This window comes from Lissotriton vulgaris, chromosome 6 (genome assembly GCF_964263255.1).
Source record: "Lissotriton vulgaris chromosome 6, aLisVul1.2, whole genome shotgun sequence".
NCBI lineage: Eukaryota > Metazoa > Chordata > Amphibia > Caudata > Salamandridae > Lissotriton > Lissotriton vulgaris.
In genome coordinates this window covers 1,901,332,493-1,901,357,735 of record NC_141694.1, presented here as the reverse complement: position 1 = coordinate 1,901,357,735, position 25,243 = coordinate 1,901,332,493, and the positions used below count along the sequence as shown (strand labels likewise).

General features: G+C 47.5%; 1 protein-coding gene across 2 annotated transcripts in view; it reads right to left on the bottom strand.

Moving 5' to 3' along the window:
• LOC147709847 (NACHT, LRR and PYD domains-containing protein 12-like) overlaps positions 1 to 23,317 on the bottom strand; it is a 275,583-nt gene extending 252,266 nt beyond the window's left edge. Inside the window, exon 1 of one of the 2 annotated variants that reach the window (XM_086928309.1) lies at positions 23,213 to 23,317. The gene's annotated coding sequence lies outside the window, so the exon portion shown is untranslated. The remainder of the gene's footprint in view (positions 1 to 23,212) is intronic. The other variant, XM_086928307.1, reaches the window with a different exon arrangement.
• Positions 23,318 to 25,243: the final 1,926 nt, after the last annotated feature.

Sequence of the window (25,243 nt, the reverse complement as noted above, 5' to 3'; positions counted from 1 at the left end):
GTAATTCGGCAGCTCCTGTTAAAGGGACGTGCAACTACTGTAAGCAGCCAGGTCACTATATAAACGATTGTGCAGTTTTGAAGCATAACATCTCTACGGGTAAAACGAAAGAGAGACCACGTCCACCCAGACAAGACCAGGTCCAACAACAAGTACCACAGAATATACAGCCTATGCAAGCCTCACACCAGACAGTACAGACCGTAGCAGTGCCACAGTCACAGCCCATCACCGCAACACAAAACACGACACAACAGATGTATCAGTATGCGCAAAATGATTATCCTGACTATCAGCGATACACATGAAACAGCCTAGAGAGGGAGGTTGGCTTGCCTCTTATTGAGGTTCCTGTAGATCAAGAAGGCCCTTATGTACATAGTCAAATATTAGGGAAAGACAGAAAGTTTTTAATTGATACAGGGGCAAGCAGGACAACAATCAGTCACGACGAGGTTCCGGGGGCACCCCTCTCAGGCTCACAGAATGTTTCCCTGGGATTTTCAGGAAAGCCTATTATTAACAAAGTATCACAGCCACTTCCCCTTGCAGTTGGTCCTTTGACACGTACTACAGACCTATTACTTACCAAATCATGCCCAGAAAACTTGCTAGGTATAAAGACACTGAAAGCTCTAGGAGCTGTAATATGTTGTTCTCCGGAAGGAGTACGACTATTTCTGCGCGACTTTAAAGGTCACTATGTATTGAGAGATATGGATCCCAGATTACAGAATGTCCCTGCACATTTATGGGCGCAAGGCCCCACTGATGTAGGTTGTATGCACATCACACCATATCGAGTTACACTCAAGCAAGGAGTGGTACTACCCCGAATGCGGCAATACAAGTTACCCCCAGATGCTGTAGTGGCTTTACTGCAAATCATTGACGAGCTCATTGCACAAGGAGTGGTTGTGGAAACCGACTCCAATGTATGTAATTCCCCTATCATTCCAATTCTTAAACGTACCGATCCTAAGGCACCTCCAGTTTATCGATTAGTTATTGATCTGCGCGAATTAAATAAATGTATTGTACCACAGTACCCTGTGGTCCCGGATATCTCTTCATTATTGACAACTATTGATCCAGAAGCAACGTTCTTTACCGTAATTGACCTGAAGAACGCCTTCTTTAGTGTTCCAATTGACCCAGAAAGCCAATACTTGTTCGGATTCTGTTTAAATGGACGAAGCTTCAAATTTTCACGCGCACCTCAAGGATTCACAGAAAGCCCCAGCATCTATAGCCAAGCACTGAAAAGACAACTTGACAGTATTCACATGCCTAATAACACTGCTCTACTTCAGTATGTCGATGATCTACTGATCACCGCCCGAAGCGAACCTGAATGTGAAAAAGCATCACTGACGGTTTTACATTTCCTGGCCGACAAGGGGCACAAGGTGTCCCCTTCGAAGCTGCAATTCTGTGTTCAGCAAGTTGTGTACCTTGGGCACTTGCTGACCAAAGGGGGAAGACAGCTCACACCTGATCGCATCCAGTTAATTGTAAATATGTCACGACCCAAGACACAAAAGGAGGTGCGGGCCTTTATAGGCCTCACTTCTTACTGCAGACAATGGATTCCCCAGTATGCATTTCTAGCGAAACCACTCATTCAGTTGACAACCCAGGAGGCAGCGACATTGACTGTCCTCCCTTGGACTCAGGAACATACACAAGCTTTTGACGACTTAAAGAAAGCCTTATGTCAAGCACCTGTTTTAGCAACACCATGTTACAACAAACCTTTTACACTTTTTGTTACTGAACGCGAAGGTACTGCTTTGTCAGTACTCACACAGGAACAAGCAGGTTCACACAAACCGTGTGCTTACTTTTCTAGCACATTGGATCCAGTAGCCCAGGCTCTACCTGCATGCTTGAAATCGGTTGCAGCGACAGCTCTAGCAATCAGACAAAGTGATTCTATAGTGTTAGGACATCAGTTGACAGTACAAGTTCCACACTCCGTGGAAGTTCTTTTAAACCGAACACAGACCCAGCACTTGACTATAGCACGACTGACAGGTTATGAATTGACATTGTTCCAGCCACACATAGAGATCAGACGCTGTAGTACATTGAATCCTGCCACACTTTTGCCGTTAAGTGGAACAGATCCATTGGCACATGATTGTATTGAAGTCATTACTATTACGACGAAGCCTAGACAAGACTTGACAGACATTCCATTACCAGATCCAGACCTGACACTTTATGTGGATGGTTCATGTATGAGAACAAGTACAGGAGAGTTAGTGGCCGCCTACGCAGTCACGACAGACACTGCAGTCATAGAGACAAATTGTATTGACACCCTGTCAGCTCAAGCTGCAGAGCTCATCGCTCTGACACAAGCCTGTATCCAAGCCAAGAACAAGAGAGTTAACATATACACAGATTCACGTTATGCCTTCGGAGTTGTACACGACTTCGGCGTATTATGGCGAGAGAGAGGTTACTTAACTTCTCACGGTGCCAACATTCAACACGGTCCCCTCATTCAAGCTTTGTTAGATGCAATACATCTGCCTACTGCTATATCCATCATGAAGTGCAAGGCACATACGAAAGTCACCGATACCATCTCACAGGGTAACGACCTGGCAGACCGAACAGCCAAACACACAGCTCGGACTCACACAACTGACCTGACAAAGACAATAGTTCCGACATCGACACACTGCATGACAGTTTAGGATCCCGCCCTAGATGTAATTGACATACAGACACATGCTACACCAGATGAAATCAAGAAATGGACTGAACTAGGAGGGATCCAGACAGACCAGGGATGGATGACGAAGGGAAAATCTACATGGTTTCTCCCCGACTCCATGGTTCAAGTTATCATTAACACAGTACATAGTCCTGCACACCTAGGAGAAAAAGCTATGCTAGACAGTATTCAAAACATCTGGTTCAACAAACACTTACGAGCAGCAGCAAAACAGAAAGTGCGTACTTGCATGATCTGTTGTCAGTTCAATCCAGGTAAAAGCATTCCTGTAGAGCAAGGTGGATTTCATCCTCCCGATCACCCTTTTGAAGTCCTCCAGATGGATTATATCCAGATGGAACGTTGTCGAGGATTCAAATATGTCCTCGTAGTTGTATGTGCACTTTCCCGTTGGACAGAAGCATATCCAGTCCCAGATTACACTGCTCCGACCACTGCCAAGCAGCTGGTTCGTGAATTCTTACCACGGTATGGTTTGCCCCGTATCGTATACTCAGATAACGGCCAGCCATTCTCATCCGAGCTTGTAAAACAAGTTACACTCCTGTTAGGTTATCAGTGGAAATTCCACTGTGTCCGGCATCCCGAGGCAGCAGGTCTCGTGGAGCGCCACAATCAGACTCTGAAAATTCGACTTGCTAAAATCTGCAGAGAGAAGGACGTTGACTGGATAGTAGCGTTGCCAGTTGCACTCTTCTACATGAGAATGATAGCGCATTCTCGGTCAGGGCTATCCCCGTATGAGGTGGTCTTCGGTAGGCCACCAAATATGTGGGGGACGCCTATACCTCGTAAAATAACTGATGTTGATTGTAATATGCTGACAGATTACCTTGCCTCCTTGATGTCTGCACTACAATCTTGTCGTTCACAGGTAGCTGCAGCCTTTCCCGACAATACCGACGTGAAGCCCCATGAAGTGGTTCCTGGAGATCATGTTTTTATAAGGAACTTTGACCGACGGAGCCCGCTGGAGCCCCGCTGGCAAACGCCGAAATTGGTACTTTTGACGACGAGGACCGCTGTGAAGATTGAGGGCCGAAAAGGGTGGCTGCACTCGAGCCACATCAAGAAATTTCACGGACTGCCTTCTGATTTGAATTCTCAGCCCTGCCCTCCTCCACAGACTGACTCAAAACTCCCCCTTGTTGAGAAAACGGCTTCTCAAGAATACAAACTGAAACTAAGGTCTAGCAAGTCAGACAGTTTAATTGTTTAAGTCCTCCCCTAGGTGAATCGGTTAAATTAGTTTCTGACATGTATCCCCTAGACCGAAATAGAGAGAGAGATAGACAGAAACAGCTCAAGAAACATGAATATTGTAAATCACTTCGTAGTCACTGTATAGTGACACTATTGATTATGTTTTTTCTGAGTCTTTTGATTATTGCTGCAAGTATACTATTGCACATCTATTACCCTATTTTCGAGCATGCACATTCTGCTTTCAACGTCACTGCCGAACATTCTTTTAGTGAATTACCCCCGCATGAGTTGTCCTACAGACTTGCGCTGCGCAACAACACCTTCATTAGTATGTTACATCACTCTCATCAGTCCAGCAACGCCACAAATTGTTGGATATGTGGCCGACTCCCTCCCTACCAGAAATACAAGGGAGTTCTGCCCCTTTTTCCGTACCCGTTCACACATAATGGTTCCTGTGGCGCATGGTTTAGTTTGATTAATTCTTTAGATTCAAATATAGTAGTTTACCAGGGCAACTGGGTATGGGGAGACCTGAACACAGTTCTGCATAAAGTATGTTTCCCTGACAAGGAGGGACTCCCCAAAAGGACAGGGACTGATCTAGAAAATGAAGTATATGGGTTAGGTAACTTTACACTTAACCTCATGATCCTGAATGTTGAATCCGAATCCGAGCCAGTCTTGCCTGCTATGTCAGTATTACCAGTCAAAGGTGAACTATGTGTTAGAAAGAATGGTTCAGTACACCTGGGTCACAGTAAATGTACTACTGTGATCGAATTCAAAGATAATGGCAAGTCAACATTCAAAGCTACTCGACATTCCTATTTCGTCTGTGGTCACACAGCATATATACGTTTGCCATTAGATTGGGATGGTACCTGTTACATTGCATTCCTTCTGCCACCTGTTTTTCTAGCCCCAGCTGACTATCACAAAAACTCCCGACTAGTACCCAATAGACCCAAGAGAGAACTCCCGATTGTCGACTATACTGAAACTGCATTGGAACAATACACGGATTTCAATAAAGGTCTCTTCCCCTACTTAGGAGCTGTCTTCAATAGTAAATCAATATGACACTTGACTAGAACCCTTGAAGCAGTAGTGAATTAAACTACTTCTGCCCTAGGTAACTTAACAGAGGAGCAGTCTGCCATGCGGATTGTTGTTCTTCAAAATCGTCTCGTCCTTGACGTCATACTGGCCGATAGGGGCGGAGCCTGTAGAGTCATCGGATCGAGTTGCTGTGTTTTCATTCCACAAAACGCACCTTCAGTATATAAAGCCATTACCCGTCTTCACAAAATTGCAAGTCAGATACACCAGAATCCAGGCACCTGGACTTGGTCCGGTTGGTTCTGGACCACGTTGTCAGCCTGGGGATGGAAGATCCTATCCTTCCTAGGTATTGCCCTTCTCATAGTATTCAGTTGTTGCCTATGTCTACAATGTGGGCCAGCGATTTGCGGCTTGTGCGCCACATCATGTATTCCTCATTCAAGTTCTCATTCAAAACGACATAATAAGAAAGAAGAGCAAATGATACTACGTGAACAGATTGACAGATTCATGAGTATTGATATATCATGAAGGGTCCTTAGGGAACAAGGAGGGAATGAGGAAATATAAATTTTATGGTCAGAAATGTTCCCTAACGTGTACTCCACCGTCTCCATGTACGAGCTTAAAGTGCATGTAACTTCCCTTCTGTGCCAGCTATGAAGACGCAAATACATTTGCGTCCAACGTTAACATGTCCTCTTTCATATCAATCATGAATGGATCGGATATTCCGTTCCTAAGTGTGCCTTGCCAACGTCTTTTCATGGTGCACTTTTCACGTTTTCCCTGGCTCAGGCGAGTTAGGCCCTGATTTCTGTCATCGAGTCCTTTCCTGCTTTATGTCTCTGAATACTCCAGCCTGGATGAGCATCTGTATTCATGACCTTTGTCTTACTTCCTGCGCGGCTAACGGTGCCTGACTCGGCCTGCATTGCCTGCCAAGACTGTATTCAACCTTCAAAATATCTGCCTTTCTCCTCGAAAATACATTCCTGTCTAGTAGTGTAGGAAAACATCCTTCCAGCTGCAGAGCAAAGGGCCCGGCCTCACTGTCTCCATGCAAGTAATTCATAGCTCCTGTTACCATGGTAGGCCCATGCCCCCTCGCATCTCATGTAGACACGTAGACGCATATGCACGCACTAGCAGTCAGTATAGAATAGCCTTTTGCCCGAGAGACCTTTCCTTCCAGATAATACAGTTCCTTAAACACAAGATATTAGATACGATTTGGGATTAGGTTGTTCTGACACCCCAGACTTCTGTCTCCTCATGTAAGGCTAAATGTCAAGTTCCCTTCACCCTCCAGTTACACGTCAATTACACGTCATACTGCTGCGCACGCATCTCTGCCATATATTTCCGCTGACACTGCAGGATTCTCTTATGGATACACCCACCTATGACATCTCATAATGACGTTTCTAGTACATGCCCTCATGCACGCCTATTGTAATGCCTCTTTCATTACGTATGTGTATTCTTATCTCTCCTCTCAGCTGTTACGCCTCCTGCATCCGTCTTCACTGTAATGCATTGACTATATATATGATAACCTGTCAATAAAGTATTGTCTATCCCTTCCCGAACCTTCGTGGTGACGGAAGCGATTTGCCATGATTCGAATCATATACCCAATTCCTTTTTAAGGAATAAAAACCCCTTTTTAAAACCTCAAATACCACGGATTCTGCCTCTTATTTTTGACTGAGTTATTCTTATTGAACTTTACCGCATAAATTAAGTATAGGTAATTTAAATTTACCACACTCGTCCTGGACATCCCATGACACAGCCACATCTCCGCCCACCTGAGAGACTTGCACTGGCTCCCCGTCAGCAAGAGGATCACGTTCAGACTCCTCACCCACGCACACAAAGCTCTCCACAACATGGGTCCCGAATACCTCAACAACCGCCTCTCGTTCTACACACCTACCCGCCAGCTCCGCTCCACCAGCCGCGCCTTCGTCGGCGTTCCACGGAACCGCAGAACCACCACCGGAGGAAGATCCTTCACCTACCTAGCGGCCAAGACGTGGAACACCCTCCCCACCCACCTACGACTGACCCACGACCATCTCGCCTTCAGGAAGCATCTCAAGACCTGGCTTTTCTAGCAGTAGCCGACCCCCCCCCCCCATCCAAGCGCCTTGAGACCCTCGCGGGTGAGTAGCGCGCTCTATAAATTTTGTGATTTAATGATTGATTGATCATATAGCTGTGTCTGAACTTGGGTGGCGAAGTGAGCTAAAGAACGATGATTGATTCAACCCAGATCTGTGACTGGGGGTGAGTATCTGAAACGTTTCAGCGCTCCGTCCATCATCTTGTTGTGTTTGCTTTGAACCACTCTACATTCCCTGATGTACTGCTACTTTATTGACTTAAGGCGGCATTTGACCGAGTATTAAGGGGGGGGGGGAAGTCTGTGGATCAAACTAAAGAAAATGGGAATACCCTCAAAACTTTTAGAGGCCATAATCCAGCTGCATTCTGTTACTTGGATATGCATTATGGTACCCACTTATCCAGGAAAATCCCCACATCACAGGAAGTGAAGCAGGGGCGCGTTAGGCCCTCTGCTTTTAACCTGTTTATTGCGGATCTATCACAGCTGGTAGATGTCACCAAAAGTCACCTCCCAAAGATTGATGGTGTACTGGATCAGTAACCTGTTGCATCCCGGCAATCTTGCCCTGTTCAGTCTTACAGGGTAGGCCTCCAATGGCTGCTTAGCCAATTTCACACTCATATGACCATCAACAACCTAGAGGTGAATTTGAAGAATGCAAAGTGTGTTATCATTGGCAGGAAAAAATATCAGGTAGTGGCTGGCTTTAAAATGGCAATTGTGTCAGATCAAACTTGCAAGTACCTGGGGGTGCATACTGATGCTAGGGGGTTTTCATGAAGCAACAGAAAGAAGTCAAAGCAAAAGCCCTGACCCTCCAGGTGCCTCGATCGAAATGATCAAAATCATTACTGGAGCCTAGCGTCTCCTCCCTGCTGGAAGTCATGAGGACCAAAATCTCTCTTTCATTGACCTATTGCATGGACATTTTACTAGGTAGGGACAATAGCCTGCTGAATAAACTCGTTATAAAGATATACAAAGGGTTTTCTGTCTGCCGAAGTCCCATCTACATTCCAGATCCGGTTGGAACTGGGCCTTCAAGACCAGAAGTTAGCCAGTGCGGGGGCCTTCCTCAACCTGTGTCATAAGTTGCGAGGGGTCTGGACTGATTGTCTAGAGGCATTGCTCTGGGCTGAAATCAGCTCTAGTGAGTGGGACAGGCCAAGCACACCATCGGTTCCTTGAGGACTGCCAGCAATTACTGAAAACAAAAGAACTTTGGGCCATAATTTGAGTCAATTATAATTCAAAACGGGCAACAGAAAATGTGTCCTCCTTTGGTCATGCCATTCAGACAGAGCCCTCTTCGTAAAGCGCAGACATGCCTAGGGCAGACATCAACATGTACCAGTCAGCCTCCCCAGAGTTATATCTTACCTGCAAGTATGCAATTCATCTGAAAGCAAGAGTTATCGCCCTTAGGTTAGGGGAGTGGCCGTTTTTGAAACATCTAGCCAGTTGGCGCCAGCCTAACGATGGTACAACCTGAAGGGGCTGGGGCCCTTGCGAAGAATCCTTCGAACATGTGTGTCTCTGCCAAGCATCTTTGAACAAGCGCAGAACCAGGCTACAGGGAGAGTGGAAACAATTGGAAGTTTGCCCATGCCGGCAGACCATCATTGCTTCGTTCAATCCAGACAGCATAATTCTGATCATCCTGTTGACAAAATGTTTTACCTCACTGAGGGGTTCTGCTTTAATCCCTGGGGCTCCCCCGAGACGCCAAGCCCTGCTCCATCTGCCCACTAGGACATTAGTTCAACAATTCATAGGCTGTATAACATCATACCAGCATTTAAAAGTGTTTTCGTTCTTTCATTGTTGACACTTTGCTGGTGTTTATAGAGGGTTGGGTGTGTACACAGGTTAGTGATTTTAAAATGCTTAAACTTCAAAGTTGACAGCACTAGCACTTTGGGGAATAATCCACTTCTGTTTCTGCTGAATAATCTGCTGCTATACCTGTTGCACCAGCACTTGTCGGAATTTTGTGCACCCTTGGAAGAACATTCTGGTATTTTTAAGTGATTTTAATGGATGTTGTATTATGCTGACAGGACAGATTGTACCCCTTATTGTATTGAAGCCTTTCAGTGTTTCACAACTCTGGTGGTGTCTGGTCCAAGGAATAATGTGTTGCTGCACCCCTGCACTGGCACTTTTGAGGCTGCCCCTTTCTATCAGCTAACCAGAGTGGGATTCCATATATGTTGCTGATAGCCCTATTTAAATGCATGCATTTTGTGTCCTAGGGTTTAGGTCTCGCCTGGCATTAGCAGTGCGCATATGCGCTGCCCTCGCCATGCGAGGCGCTTTTGGAATCGATGCAGATTCTGAAGTGACTTAAAGTCACGCCCTTGCTTCGAAAGTCTCTGAAAGTGCTGTGGTTCGCATATGCGATGCCCTCGCCATGCGAGGCGCTTTTGGAATCGATGCAGATTCTGAAGTGACTTAAAGTCACGCCCTTGCTTCGAAAGTCTCTGAAAGTGCTGTGGTTCTGTGCCAGCACATTAACCCTCGCAAAGCGAGCACAGTCCATGGAAGCGGCTAGCTCCTTTAAGGCAGGGCTGTACAGTATGTATCTGCCCGGTTTTAGGGCATGAAGGGGGAGGGGACACCTGTTGTTGGAACTTGATAGAAGGCTTATTTATAAACTTTCAGAGCCTGGGATTCTTGCAGAGCTGACGTCCGGAGAGGAGGTCGCCGAATTGCTTGTTTATAAAAGCGGCAGCTACTGGAAAATCCATAAAAGTCTGAAATGATGAAATGAACAAGCTATCTGATCGGATGATGCGGGGCATTTGCGGGCACCATACTCGGAACCTTAGGGAAGGAGACTGGGCGCATGGCCAAAAACGCCATTTAGGTCAATGCCCTGTTTCCATCACTCAATCCACAAAAAAAGAGAATATAGAATGCTTTGGTTGTCTAACTTTGAAGGTTGTTTTTTGACCTTGCTTTACGACAACACAGCAATAATGTTCCAGAAAACACCCACACACACCATTCTTGGGGCCAAACCTATAGGGAATCTCTAAATTTCGACACAGACGAGTACTTCTGAAATTTTGGTAGGGCTAGTAAATAATCAGGCTTCTTGCCCTGACAAGTGACCGACTCTGCACCAACCCTCCTGTGCTTTCAGAGACAGCGGCCTGGCACAAATCTCCAGGGTTTTCCTCCTGAGCAATCCTCCACGAGGGAAAGAAGTGCTACGGAACATATGAGAAGTTAAATGAGGGTTTCTTAAATGCAAATATAAAGCTCACACTTGTTTCATTTACCTAGAACTCAACGCCTTTTCAGTAGCTCTTCGTCTCTACGCTAACAGAAGTGATATGTGTGTAGTTAACTGAGGTAGAATAGGATGATGTAATTTGGGGTATTAGACTTAATGGGATTAGACCTGAAATGATCCCATAAAGGGCATACCGGAGGCAGAGGCAGCAGTTTTTCTGTAACAGACACAAAGTTGCTTTAAGGAAAGCTTCATTTTCACTTGGTGACTGATGGTGAACAGATGATATGAGTTTGCGAGTGTGAAAAGACCAGGCTCGAGAAATGGTCAGTTTGCAGTTCTCTTTATACTGCTGACGGATACTTTTCTGCTAACAGATTCTTGACTCTTCCATGACGAATAAATCAAACAAACACATGCGCCTGGCATTAAAATCTAAGGCATAAATGAAGGCATTCTGTCCTGATCCCTCTGGTGCGACTTTAGAGTTCCAGAGCGCAAATGTGTAGCCCTTTCCAGTGGCTTGTCGTAATCGCTGGTGTTTTTTTGAGTGGTTTGGTTTGTGGAGGTGGCCAAAATTGGGTCAACAGTCCAAACTTTTAAAAGCCTTGACTTATGGACCTTTACATGTGCTCTTTATTCCTTTAGCTAAAAGACTTGCACATAAAACCTATCCGTGGTAGAAAACAAGCATTGAAAATACAATAGGTCTCGCCTTTCATTAAGATAAAGGCATATGCTTTGCTATACAATACCATTAGCAAAGCAAATGGCTTTAACTTAAAGGCAAGACTTGTTGCATTTTCAATGCTTGTTGGTAATTGTAATGGTTTTCAACAAGCACGCCCTAATGTTGATTGTAGTGTTTTAATATGTGCAGCTGCTTTCCTTGTTTATAATGACTGTAAAGGGTTGAAATACCCGCACACTATAAAGACTCCTCCAAAGTTCCGCCATGTGACCCATGCAAGGCCTCTGTGACCCTTGCAGGGCCTCTGTGACCCATGCAGGGCCCCTGTGACCCTTGCAGGGCCCCTTTGACCCATGCAGGGCCTCTGTGTTCAATCTGGGACCGCACGCGCTCCGTTCCCTGGGGTGAATCTCAAATATATCACCGCCATTGAGGGAGAAACAAGTCATGATCCAACAGAAGGGTGACCAACCGTCCGTAAATTTCACGGACCGTCCGTAATTGGGGCCTCACGTCCGTTGTCCGTGAGGATCCCTTTTAAGGACGCCTTTTGTCCGTAATTTTGGCCTTCACAGGGAGCAGCACTTCTCCCTGTGAGAGGCCTCATCCCCCCTTGATGGGGCGCCTCGCGCTCCTCCTGGAGCACAAGAGCAGTCCCACCCGCCCATTGTCATTCTGTATGACGGCTGATTGCCACATACAGAATGACAATGTGGCAGTCTGGGGGTGCTAAAGCTGGCAGCCTCCTCCTATCTTAGTGTACAGCAGGGCAATATGTTAGAAATAAGGTAAAATGCCCATGCTGCAACATGAGAAAACTGTTTATTTAAAGAAGCCTAAAAAACAAGTTAAAAAGAAGGGGTTATTGTTCTTTTACTGTCTCATCATTTTAGAGTGAGGTATTTTCAATATTATATTCAACAAAGCCCTGGTTACGGATTTTTTATTTTAAGCAACTAACACCCATTGACAAAGCCAATAGTTCTGGCTTCTTGTTGGTGTAATGGTACTTTCTGTATTATACATCTGGATGCAATGACAGAAACAACATAATACCAGTCGGTGGTGGATGTGGTGGTGGTGGATGCGGTGGTGGATGTGGTGGATGTAGTGGTGGATGTGGTGGTGGATGTGGTGGTGGATCGGGCGGAAGACAATGCTAAGCACAGATTTTTTTGCCTAGGTGTTTTAAACCACGCCCTTAATTACATGGAACACACTCTTTGAAGAGACCCCCACGTTTTTTACACCACTTAAAGCCTTGGAAACAACACCATGTCACAGTCACCTCACATCCTGGCACTGTGCATCATGCATGACTCATGACTTCTACGTTTTCAGATTGCCTATGTGCAGGGGCATAGTGAACCCTCCCCCACTCCTTGCTTTAGGAACTACAGCGAGGGTGACGTTCTTGATGGGCCTCTTCTGTCTGCGACTCTGCAGACAAAGGCTCAGCTCATAATGTGAAAAGGTGGGAAAGTAAATAAGTAAAGTAATGTGCGAATGGCTGGATAGATTACTGAAAGGATGAATGAATAGATATTGAAAGAAACAAGCGTTGGAAATGCAATAGGTCTCGCATTAGGAAAGTTTTAGCTATTGGTATTGTAAATGACACTTTTTGTATTTATGTGTTGGTTTTGAAAGTAGCAAAATTAATAGCTTTGTCAGTTACAATGTCAATAGTTTTAACTTTTGCAAATGTGACACCTATAGCATTTGTAATGCAATGTGTGTTGTATTTACGTGACTTAGATGTCTTGATATTACAAATAACAATGGCTTTTAATTTTGTAAATAATTAATACTTAAATAAAAGTTATTGTAATTTATAATGGCAATAGCTTAAACGTTTGTAAATAACTTTTGTGAAGATTATGTTCAGTGTATTTTATTGTGATGAAAATCCAAGAACATTGCATTTGCACCTTCACACACACAGAGCCACACATATATAGATGTGGTGGTGGTGGATCTGGGGGATATGGTTGTGGTGGATGGGGTGGTGGTGGTAATGGTGGATGTGGTGGTGGATGTGGGGTGGATGTGGTGGTGGATGTGGTGGTGGATGGGGTGGAGGTGGTGGATGGGGTGGTGATGTGGTGGTGGTGGATGTGGTGGTTGTGGATGTGGTGAAAGTGGTGGTGGATATGGTGGTGGAAGTGATGGTGGTGGGTGTGGTGGATGTGGTGGTGGTGGATGCGGTGGTTGATGAGGTGGTGGATGAGGTGGCGGATGTGCTGGTGGATGTGGTGGTGGTGGATGCTGTGGTGGATGTGGTGGTGGTGGTGGATGTGGTGGTGGTGGATGCGGTGGAAGTGGTGGTGGATGTGGTGGTGGTGGATGTGGTGGTGGTGGTGGATGTGGTGGTGGATGTGGTGGTGGATTTCATGGTGGATGTGGAGGTGGTGGTGGATGTGGTGGTGGATGTGGTGGTGGATGTGGTGGTGGTGGTGGTGGATGTGATGGTGGATGTGATGGTGGATGTGGTGGTGATGGTGGATGCGGTGGTGGTGGAAGTGATGGTGGTGGGTGTGGTGGATGTAGTGGTGGTGGATGCGGTGGTGGATGAGGTGGTGGATGAGGTGGTGGTGGATGTGGTGGTGGATGTGGTGGTGGTGGATGTGGTGGTGGATGTGGTGGATGTGGTGGATGCGGTGGAAGTGGTGGATGTGGTGGTGGATGTGGTGGTGGATGTGGTGGATGTGGTGGTGGTGGTGGTGGATGTGATGGTGGTTGTGATGGTGGATGTGGTGGTGATGGTGGATGTGGTGGTGGATGTGGTGGTGGATGTGGTGGTGGATGCGGTGGTGGATGCGGTGGTGGTGGTGGATGCGGTGGTGGTGGTTGTAGTGGATGTGGTGGTGGTGGTTGTAGTGGATGTAGTGGTGGTGGGTGTGGTGGTGGTGGTGCATGCGGTGGTGGTAGATGCAGTGGTGGTGGATGTGGTGGTGGATGTGGAGGTGATGGTGGATGTGATGGTGGATGTGGTGGTGGTGGGGGTGGTGGATGTGATGGTGATGTGGTGGATGTGGTGGTGGTGGATGTGGTGGTTGTGGATGGGGTGAAAGTGGTCGTGGATGTGGTGGTGGAAGTGATGGTGGTGGGTGTGGTGGATGTGGTGGTGGTGGATGCGGTGGTGGATGAGGTGGTGGATGTGGCGGTGGTGGATGTGGTGGTGGTGGATGTGGTGGTGGATGTGGTGGTGGATGTGGTGGTGGATGCGGTGGTGGATGCGGTGGTGGTGGTGGATGCGGTGGTGGTGGTTGTAGTGGATGTGGTGGTGGTGGTTGTAGTGGATGTAGTGGTGGTGGGTGTGGTGGTGGTGGTGCATGCGGTGGTGGTAGATGCAGTGGCGGTGGATGTCATGGTGGATGTGGAGGTGATGGTGGATGTGATGGTGGATGTGGTGGTGGTGGGGGTGGTGGATGTGATGGTGATGTGGTGGATGTGGTGGTGGTGGATGTGGTGGTTGTGGATGGGGTGAAAGTGGTCGTGGATGTGGTGGTGGAAGTGATGGTGGTGGGTGTGGTGGATGTGGTGGTGGTGGATGCGGTGGTGGATGAGGTGGTGGATGTGGCGGTGGTGGATGTGGTGGTGGTGGATGCGGTGGTGGATGTGGTGGATGTAGTGGTGGATGTGGTGGTGGATGTGGTGGTGGATGCGGTGGTGGTGGTGGATGTGGTGGTGGATGTGGTGGTGGATGTGGTGGTGGATGTGGTGGTGATGGTGGATGTGGTGGTGGATGCGGTGGATGTGGTGGTGGTGGATGCGGTGGATGTGGTGGTGGTGGTGGTGGATGCGGTGGATGTGGTGGATGCAGTGGTGGTGGTGGATGCGGTGGTGGTGGATCGGGTGGTGGTTGTAGTGGATGTGGTGGTGGTGGATGTGGTGGTGGATGCGGTGGTGGATGCAGTGGTGGATGAGGTGGGAGATGAGGTGGTGGATGTGGTGGTGGTGGATGCGGTGGTGGTGGATGTGGTGGTGGATTTATAGAACAGTGTTCAAACTACCAATTCAAACATCTCCGGCACAAATCAGGTTGGAACTGGGAATCTGCCATCAACCATACACCAGAGCCATGACCTTTCTTGTGTGCTGTCACAAACTGAGATCATCTAAGGAAGGCAGTCTAGCACACCATCTCTGGGTTAGTCTCGATACGAAATCATGGCGCGCAGGGAACGGCTATTGGAAAAAAGGCCTAACAACCTTATGCTTAAATGAACTTTGGAGCATGCATGTAAGCCAAATGGAATTTAAACGGCTAGCGAAACTAAGCACAAAAAAGTTGTCAACTGTGGAAGACAAGGCACGGCTGGCAAAAAGAAGTCATGGGTGGTTGACTCAGCATTCCTATGCCCTGTTGATTCCACAACAGTATCTAACCGTATCTTTTACTGCACGAACTAAATCAAAATTCCTAAAACTGAGACTGGGAGTTATCAACCTGTTGGCCCATTTCCCAAAATGGAAAAGAGATCATGGACGAGAACTTTGTTGACTTTGTGGGAATCACAAAGAAGACATCACGCACATTTTATGTCTTTGTCCAAAACTGCTGAATGAAAGACGGTTCCTTTTGAAGCACCTTTGGAACACAAACAAGATTAGATCGTGCAGAGCAGCAGTTCTGGCCTGCTTTGACCCCAGGAACATCAAATTAAACTGTGCCGTGGTAAGGTTCATGGACCTCGCAGGAAAAAAACTCTGCGAGGGGCCAAATGCCAGTGATTCATCGATGGCTTAAAGTTCCTGGCAGGCTCCATCGGCTGTCCCTATCCACCTTGGATCCCAATCAGTCGCCATTTATTATATGTATTTTAAATGTATCTTTTACATATTTTAAAGATTCTGTATTTGCAATGATTTTTCTTTCAATCACGCAATAAAGCTCTTATATATTGTGGTGGTGGATGTGGTGGTGGTGGTGGATGCGGTGGATGTGGTGGTGGTGGTGGATGTGGTGGTGGTGGATGTGGTGGTGGTGGATGTGGTGCTGGTGGTGGATGTGGTGGTGGTGGATGCGGTGGAAGTGGTGGTGGAAGTGGTGGTGGATGTGGTGGTGGATGTGGTGGTGGATGTGGTGGTGGATGTGGTGGTGGTGGATGTGGTGGTGGTGGATGTGGTGGTGGATTTCATGGTGGATGTGGATGTGGTGGTGGATGTGGTGGTGGATGTGGTGGTGGTGGATGTTGTGGTGGTGGTGATGGTGGATGCGGTGGTGGTGGAAGTGATGGTGGTGGGTGTGGTGGATGTAGTGGTGGTGGATGTAGTGGTGGTGGATGCGGTGGTGGATGCTGTGGTGGATGCGGTGGTGGTGGATGTGGTGGTGGATGTGGTGGTGGATGTGGTGGTGGATGTGGTGGTGGATGCGGTGGTGGATGTGGTGGTGGTGGTGGTGGTGGATGTGGTGGTGGTGGATGCAGTGGAAGTGGTGGTGGATGTGGTGGTGGATGCGGTGGATGTGGTGGTGGTGGATGTGATGGTGGATGTGGTGGTGATGGTGGATGTGGTGGTGATGTGGTGGTGGATGTGGTGGTGGATGCGGTGGTGGTGGTGGATGCGGTGGTGGTGGTGGTTGTAGTGGATGTGGTGGTGGATGTAGTGGTGGTGGGTGTGGTGGTGGTGGTGCATGCGGTGGTGGTAGATGCGGTGGTGGTGAATGTGGTGGATGTGGTTGATGTGGTGGTGGATGTGGCGGTGGATGTCATGGTGGATGTGGAGGTGATGGTGGATGTGGTGGTGGTGGGGGTGGTGGATGTGATGGTGGATGTGGTGGTGATGGTGGATGTGGTGGTGATGTGGTGGTGGATGTGGTGAAAGTGGTGGTGGATGTGGTGGTGGAAGTGATGGTGGTGGGGGTGGTGGGTGTGGTGGATGTGGTGGTGGTGGATGAGGTGGTGGATGAGGTGGTGGATGAGGGGGTGGATGAGGTGGTGGATGTAGTGGTGGTGGATGTGGTGGTGGTGGATGTGGTGGTGGTGGATGCGGTGGTGGATGTGGTGGTGGTGGTGGTGGTGGTGGTGGATGTGGTGGTGGTGGATGCGGTGGAAGTGGTGGATGTGGTGATGGATGTGGTGGTGGATGTGGTGGTGGATGTGGTGGTGGATGTGGTGGTGGATGTGGCGGTGGTGGTGGATGTGGTGGTGGATGTGGCGGTGGTGGAGGATGTGGCGGTGGTGGATGTGGTGGTGGTGGATGTGGCGGTGGTGGATGTGGTGGTGGTGGATGTGGTGGTGGATGTGGCGGTGGATGTGGTGGTGGTGGATGCGGTGGTGAAGTGGTGGTGGATGTGGTGGTGGATGTGGTGGTGATGGTGGATGTGGTGGTGGATGCGGTGGATGTGGTGGTGGTGGATGCGGTGGATGTGGTGGTGGTGGATGCGGTGGATGTGGTGGATGCAGTGGTGGTGGATGGGGTGGTGGTTGTAGTGGATGTGGTGGTGGGTGTGGTGGATGCGGTGGTGGTGGATGCAGTGGTGGATGCAGTGGTGGATGCGGTGTTGGATGCGGTGGTGGATGAGGTGGTGGATGTGGTGGTGGATGTGGTGGTGGATGTGGTGGTGGATGCGGTGGATGTGGTGGTGGATGCGGTGGATGTGGTGGTGGATGCGGTGGATGTGGTGGTGGATGCGGTGGATGTGGTGGTGGATGTGGTGGTGGTTGTGGATGTGGTGGTGGATGTGGTGGTGGTGGATGTGGTGGTGGTGGATATGGTGGTGGATGTGGCTGTGGTGGTGGTGGATGTGGCGGTGGTGGATGTGGCGGTGGTGGATGTGGTGGTGGATGCGGTGGTGGATGTGGCGGTGGATGTCATGGTGGATGTGGATGTCATGGTGGATGTGGTGGTGGTGGATGCGGTGGTGAAGTGGTGGTGGATGTGGTAGTGGTGGATGTGATGGTGGATGTGGTGGTGATGGTGGATGTGATGGTGGATGTGGTGGTGATGGTGGATGAGGTGGTGGATGTGGTGGTGGATGCGGTGGTGGTGGATGCGGTGGATGTGTTGGATGCGGTGGTGGTGGATGCGGTGGTGGTGGATGGGGTGGTGGTTGTAGTGGATGCGGTGAATGTGTTGGTGGTGGATGTGGTTGTGGATGTGGCGGTGGATGTCATGGTGGATGTCATGGTGGATGTGGATGTGATGGTGGATGTGATGGTGGATGTGGTGGTGAATGTGGTGGTGAATGTGATGGTGGATGTGATGGTGGATGTGATGGTGGATGTGGTGTTGATGGTGGATGTGGTGGTGGATGCGGTGGATGTGGTGATGGTGGATGCGGTGGTGGTGGTGGTGGATGGGGTGGTGGTTGTGGTGGATGTGGTGGTGGATGTAGTGGTGGTGGGTGTGGTGGTGGTGGATACGGTGGTGGTGGATGTGGTGGATGTGGTGGTGGTGGATGTTGCGGTGGATGTCATGGTGGATGTGGAGGTGATGGTGGATGTGGTGGTGGTGGTGGTGGTGGATGTGTTGTTGATGGTGGATGTGGTGGGTTGGAGTGCCTGATCATAAAGAAATACTGGTACGGTATGCATACAATACAGAGGGAGTGTAGTCCAGAAGCCAGCTGAAACGTCTTTTAAGTTCACACTCTTGGGCCTGATGGATGATTAGGCAGGGTGCAGAGCATCAGGAACCATGGGGAGGAAGGGCTTCATTATTGCCAAACGGATATCACTAATATCTGAAGATCCAAAGTTGCGCCTTTGGTTACGGAATGGAAAAAAGGGAAAGCGATTTGTGACTAGGCAGAGGAGGTAGCTTAGATGAGCAGAAAATGTCCACAAAATCATAAGACAATCTGACGACCTTGGAACGTTTATTCTGATGGTACCACAAATCTAGGAGTTGGCTGGGAGATCGAAATGTAACTCATAGTGAAATAGGTCTTGTTTCAAAACTGTTTTGAATTTACATCAAGTAGCTGTACATGAAAATGCCCTTGTACGTTTAGCATGCATGAGAAAATCCATAAACAGACTTATATTAAAAAACTGAAAATAAATCCTTCGAATGTAGGATACATTTAATAAAGCGTGAGATGAAACATGAACTTTCAGGGGCTTCCTTCCAGGAAGCCCCTGGCTGGAAACATTAAATTTTCTGCAAGCCTAAAACAACAAGCTGTTTCAAGACAGGAGAAAAAGGTTTTTGAGGGAAGTCCGGTGCAGGGGGGCACCAGGAGAACTAATGGATGGTGGTGGGGCAGTTTTGGGGAAGAGCAAAAGAAGAGATAGTACGTGATGATCGAAAGAGCACAAAAATACATTTTTAAACCAAGGTAACTTGTAATTCTTTTCCTTCAACTTAATTAGTTGAAGGGTACTCTTATAATGAATTTGTCAGTGAAGTCAATCTACAATTGTTTCATATGATCTAGATTATATTATTTTTTAAAGTTTTTGCTGTAACACGTCTTAATTTTACTGATGATCAGTTGGTGTGGATTTAATTTACAACGTGCACCCAAAAAAAAGTGCTTATTATAACTGTGTTTCAGGATAAAAATAATACCGACATCGGCGCAGAATCACTGATTCTGCATCTTATTTCCCAAAACCTTTTCGTTATCCCCAATCCCTAGATTTATTAGGACTCCAGTTAAAGGCAATTCTGGCGGAGAGAAATAACAGGGTTTTTAACTGCCAATTTGTAATGAGGGCCACATCAGCTTCTTGGCACTAAAAACGACTAGTTTAGCGTAAGAGAAATTGAGGCGATTTGAACAAAAACTACCTACAGAGTAAAGTCCTAAGGTTTTTCCAAAAAGGCAGATTTTCTTTTTGTAATCTGCTGCAGAGTCAGCAGAAGCTGATTTCATATTTTGGGAAACAGAATGCTGAAAAAACAACCCCCCCCAACCCATATAGTAAGTATATTAATCATGGGCTGCTACAAGAGCAATAGTGTTCCCAATGTCAAGGGATGGTACTGTTTCCAGTGATGCACATGCCCATATTACGCAAATACACAGAAAAGGAGCAAATGTAGCGTTTTGCAGGCTTTACTTAGTTCAGCCAGAGCAGCAGAGAGATATGCTCTCTGCTCAGGCGGGCTGGAGCCTGTCAGAGATCTCCATGCCTTCAAAGCAGCAACCATCTCGGCAGCATGTGTTGAGGCACTGAAGCTTAGATGTTCACATTATCTTTTTGAAAACACAATTTCGAAGTATGGTATACAACCAATAAAACGCTTCTAATTTAGAAAGCGGAGCTGCACACAGGAGAGTTACTTACAGGAAGCGGAAGAGCTACTCGTTGGAGAAGCCTGATCTAGAACCATCCAAAGTAGCATTGAATACCAAAGGAATATGTTGTGCTCTAAAAATGCAATAAACAAACATTTCTGACATCAATCCTGGATAAATTGTGTGTTTCAAAAGGAAACGTTACATCACGCATTAATTCAGAGGCAACTGATCACTTGTTTCCAGGCTACAGTTCTAAAGGGGCTGTATTTTAGAAATTCAAGATCCGCAAACGTGTATGCTACTTGTTTTGATCCAATTTGTATAGGTTAATTCTTCAAATGATTTGTTTCTTTCACTCAATATGAACAGATCTTTTGGTTTTGTGTGCAAGTGCAGACAGCCCACTGGGAGTTCTGACCCAGACTTCGACAGGATTCATGAAAACTGTACTTGGATTTCATGCAGGATTTTTTAAATCTGGAGAATAAAAGTTTGGAATGTGAACAAAATACTGCAAATAACTGTGATTAAGTGTTCGATACGGTCCGGTAGTAGCCCGATTACCTCCTTCAGTAACAATGTGTGACTAGATGTGCACTGTCATATTTATGCACAATCATTTATATTACAGAGATTATTTAGTATGAGACCTGTAAAGGTTGAAAATTATTACAATGTCAGTACTTGTAATTGTCCTTTTAAAGCCGTACTACTATCCCCAGTTTCCAATGTAATTTCTCTCGAGACGTTTTAAACAGAAAATGGTTTTCAAGACGGATTGAAGGCAGAGAAGGGGGGGAGGGGAGAAATGCGACACGGCGGGCAGGGGAGGGGGCGGAGCGGGGAGAGGGTGTGAAAGCAGCAGGGGCCTTTGAAGTGAAGCTTCACTTCAAAGGTGTGGGAGGAGTGCGGCTGAGGGAACAGACGGCGATTTGGTGATGTGCACGCGCATTTTAGGTCAATGCGCTTGCGCATTGACCTAAAAGCCACGGGCACAGCACCAAATCGCCCAGTTAGGTAAAGTCTGTTTAAGACGCAATATATCGAGCTCCCGCTCAATGCCCATGGGCATTGAGATAGGTCGCTCGACCTAAAAATGGATGGATGAGTGAATTAGTGGAAGTATGGATGAGAGAAAAGGTAAATAGATGGATGTTTGGGTGGAAGGGTAGATGATGGGCAAGTGAATGGGTGTATGGATGAGTAAGTGAATGGATAGCTGGATGGGTGAAAGGGTAAATGGCTGGATGGCTGAGTGAATAGATGGATGGGTGGTAGAGTGGATGGATGACTGTATCGATATATGGGGTGAAAGGGTGGGTAGATGAATGATGGAAGAGTGAAAGGCTGGATGAAGGGATGGATGAGTGAAATGGTGGATGGAAGGATATATGGTGGATAGGTTTGCAAATGGTTAAATATGTTTGGATATAGATGGGCACACAGATGGAAGGACAGAATGAATGGTGAAAGACTGAATGATGGATGAAAGAATGATTACACCTTGCAGCACCCATTATCTTAAGTAACATTTCCTATACAATGACTTTCACATTAATATGAGTCATTGTCTCTATATAATGTGTGTGTGATGTAACGTACTCCGACACCCTGCCCTACATACTTGGGATGAGTAACACTATAAAAGAAATGAAATACACATGAGAGACGTTCTAAGTGAAGATGAGGGGCACCAATGGAGGGTGGTAGCAAGGCTGGACCAGGCATTGGGTGTTTCACTGGGAGGCGGAAAGGGGGGTAGGGCCGTTCTGTTACTGGGGGCTGTCACTGCAAAGCTCCTTGGATATCCAGTAGTTTTCAATCAACAATAAAAGCGGCCTCATTTATATTCAGGTGTTGTTCACCATTGTCTGGTGACTTAAGTACCTGCTGGAGCGAGATGCAAATTTTGAATCGTCTAAGGTAGCAAGCTGCAGCCATACTGAAAAACTGTGACCTGCACGGTTATCTCAACCTAATGTAAACTTATTTTGACTTGTACTTAGGTGGTTGTCTATTTACTTACTTATATACTATGGTGCTACCACCTCTGACGTGTCTGTAAAACTTAACTTTTGTCCCGAAGTTTTGTCCTGAATTTGGACCCTTTGTCCTGAATTTTTGTCCTGAATTTTGTCCCTTTGTCCAGAATTTTAACACTCACCGTCCTGAATTTGCACCTATGCCAGTTGGTCGCCCTATTGAACCAACAGTAGACATTTTCGGAGCTGTACTGCCAGAACTGCTGGGAAATATAAGATGATTTGTAACACTCAAAACACAGTTGTCATTTTAGAGGGAGTGGTAAATATTTATGCGAGGATGAAACACCAGTCCTCCCGCGCCCCGGAAGTGATCCTGCCGCTATCACTAGGCCGTCCGTCGTTTGTGTCACTGGCCGCGCTCCGACATACGAGAGCGGAAGAGCGTCTAGGCGCTGATTGGCTCTTTCCTCTTGCATAAATTAGTATATGAAGCATCTGGCGCTGGGGTGACTCTCTGCAGCTCGCACCGCGGGGCCCCGGGTACGGCCGCGACCCGGCCGGGTGTGGAGGGCAGGGAGTGGGCCGGAGGGCGCAGCCTCACGGTCAGGAGACGAGCCCCTCATGGGGGGGGTCTGTCCCGCGCGACGAGTGGATCCCTTGTCTGTCTGCAAGGGATGCGTGGCTGTCACGCGCAGGGCGTGAGTCCTGCCGGCCACGGTGACCAGCGCATATTCCACCGGGGCTGGAGCCGCGCGGGTAGAGTGCAGGACTAGAGAGGGTGAACGCTCTTAAAGACCGAGCAGAAGTCTCATGTTAAACAATGATGTCAATCACCAGTTGATTCGGAGCTCTCTTAATTATTAAAGTTTTAAGAATGCGGATCTGCAAAGTTTAGCGCCTGGACTAAAGGTTCCCTTCCGCGGCGCTCGGAGCAGGGGTTACCTGGAGCGACCGACGGGTGCAGGTCCTCTCTGGGCCGCGTGGGGGCGTCACAGGCAGACCCCTCTCCCCTGCTCTGGCCGGGCTGTCACTCTGCACCTCACTTCCGGGTCTGTGAGGCACCGCCCTCAGGGCTCACTTCCGGTGGTGGCTGGCACATCTTACGCCCTGTTGCCATGCCAACCTCTGCTCTGAGCAGGGCTGCACTTTTAGAGGCACACAGGCGTCTGTGAGGTCTGGCTGAGCCTGCTTGAGACTCAACCTCAGGCTAACGCTCTGCTTTACCAGCATTTGATTGGAGGCTACTGAGCTTAACCAGCATTTGATTGGAGGCTACTGCGCTTTACCAGCATTTGATTGGAGGCTGCTCATAGCTGCCAAGGTTTCAGATTGCAATGTGTGACATTTTCAAAATTTCATTGTAATTATGAGAGACATTTCAATGACTATGAGTTACAATTTCTTGCAAGTCAAATCAAGCAATGAAGACCAGGAAAACATATAACTATCAAGAATTGCACCCATTTGAGCAACAAGCCACTCTAAGAAGATGTTACAACTGCTGGAAAGCACCCGAAACTAAAGCACTGAGTGCCCTTCTAAGCTGATTGTTAAACAAAACGAGGATTCGGATCTGCACACTCTCATTGAGAGTGTGTGTACCACACCACTGCAAACAAAAGAACGTTTCTGTATTCGTATTCCAAAACTTTTATTCGATTAGCACTTAGCAAATCATAAAAAGTACATCTTAATTACAGTACATGTTTAAATCACATTATATATTACAGATAAAAACTGATTGACTTTAAAAACTATAGATAAAAACAATTATGACAGTTTGTGTACAGAAAGGTATAAAATCATGAAAACGGTAGCTCAAACTGTACAGCGAATTTTCAAACATGATTTCAAAAAGCGAGCTACACATTTCTGTAGATTTCAGCAGTCAGGTATTGTAGCAGGGTCAGATTAACTGTTGAGAAACCGGCGCAGTGTGCCTGCCCCTTTCTCACCTCAAGCGTAGAAAATAACATAATGACTGCTATAGTGGGGGTGGGGGGAGAAGGAGGCGGATGAGGACTGTTTTAAAGATTTGATGTCCTCACTTGAAAGCACCCATTATTGTTCGCTGGGGCACTGAATGTAGACTGCACTACCGGAATTTTGAGCAGGTGTTCTGCTTTAATTTCTCCTGATCTGACAAACGTAAAATAAAAAGCATTATCTTTCTTGATAATCAGCTGCTATAAATCTAATGAGCAAAGGGACATCACTTTTCTTAAGAGCACCAATTGCTTAATGATGTCAGAGGTTGTAAGTGATGTTTAATTTTACACTTATTTATATTTGAGGCAGGCAACGAGCGGAGACGGTCCGGCGGCAACTGGCACCTTCCCCCCTGGGCTGGTACACACTGTCACAGCTGCAGGCAGCAGCCAGGCTCAGAGTCGGTTAACCCCTAGACCATGGGACCACGATTATACTACAACGCACAGAGCACCTAGCGGGCCGAAAGGGGCGAGCAGCAGGGTCAGGACGGCGAGTCAGCAGCCACTAACACTGGTAGGGCAGAGTGAACTTCACAGAGGCCGAGGCATGCCTGCGGTGGTCCGAGCGGCCGGATACTCCTCACCTCAGCTGTTTTGTAATAATCATCCGATCCTGCTTCAAGTTCTGCCTCTGCCATGATTGTGCGGGTCGTCCAGTGAAAGGCGGTGTTTGCACGCATGATCGAGAAGGCACCAAAATAATTATTGTGGCGGGCAGCAGCAAACTAGTAAAACGTAACTACGGCTTGCCCTGCCTGCGTGTCCAGAGACAGTTATGGATACACTGTTTGTTGCAATCACGTGACGTCACCATGTCACGTGAATGCCGTACCACCGGCCGGCATGCTGCAGCTGTGCTAATAATGAATGCTGCAGCAATGAGCCACCTGGTCGGCACATACTCCTGACCTGCCATTCAGCAATAGACTTTGCACACTACTTCAATTGCAAAGTCTGCCAGCAGAGAAGCATGCGATCCATG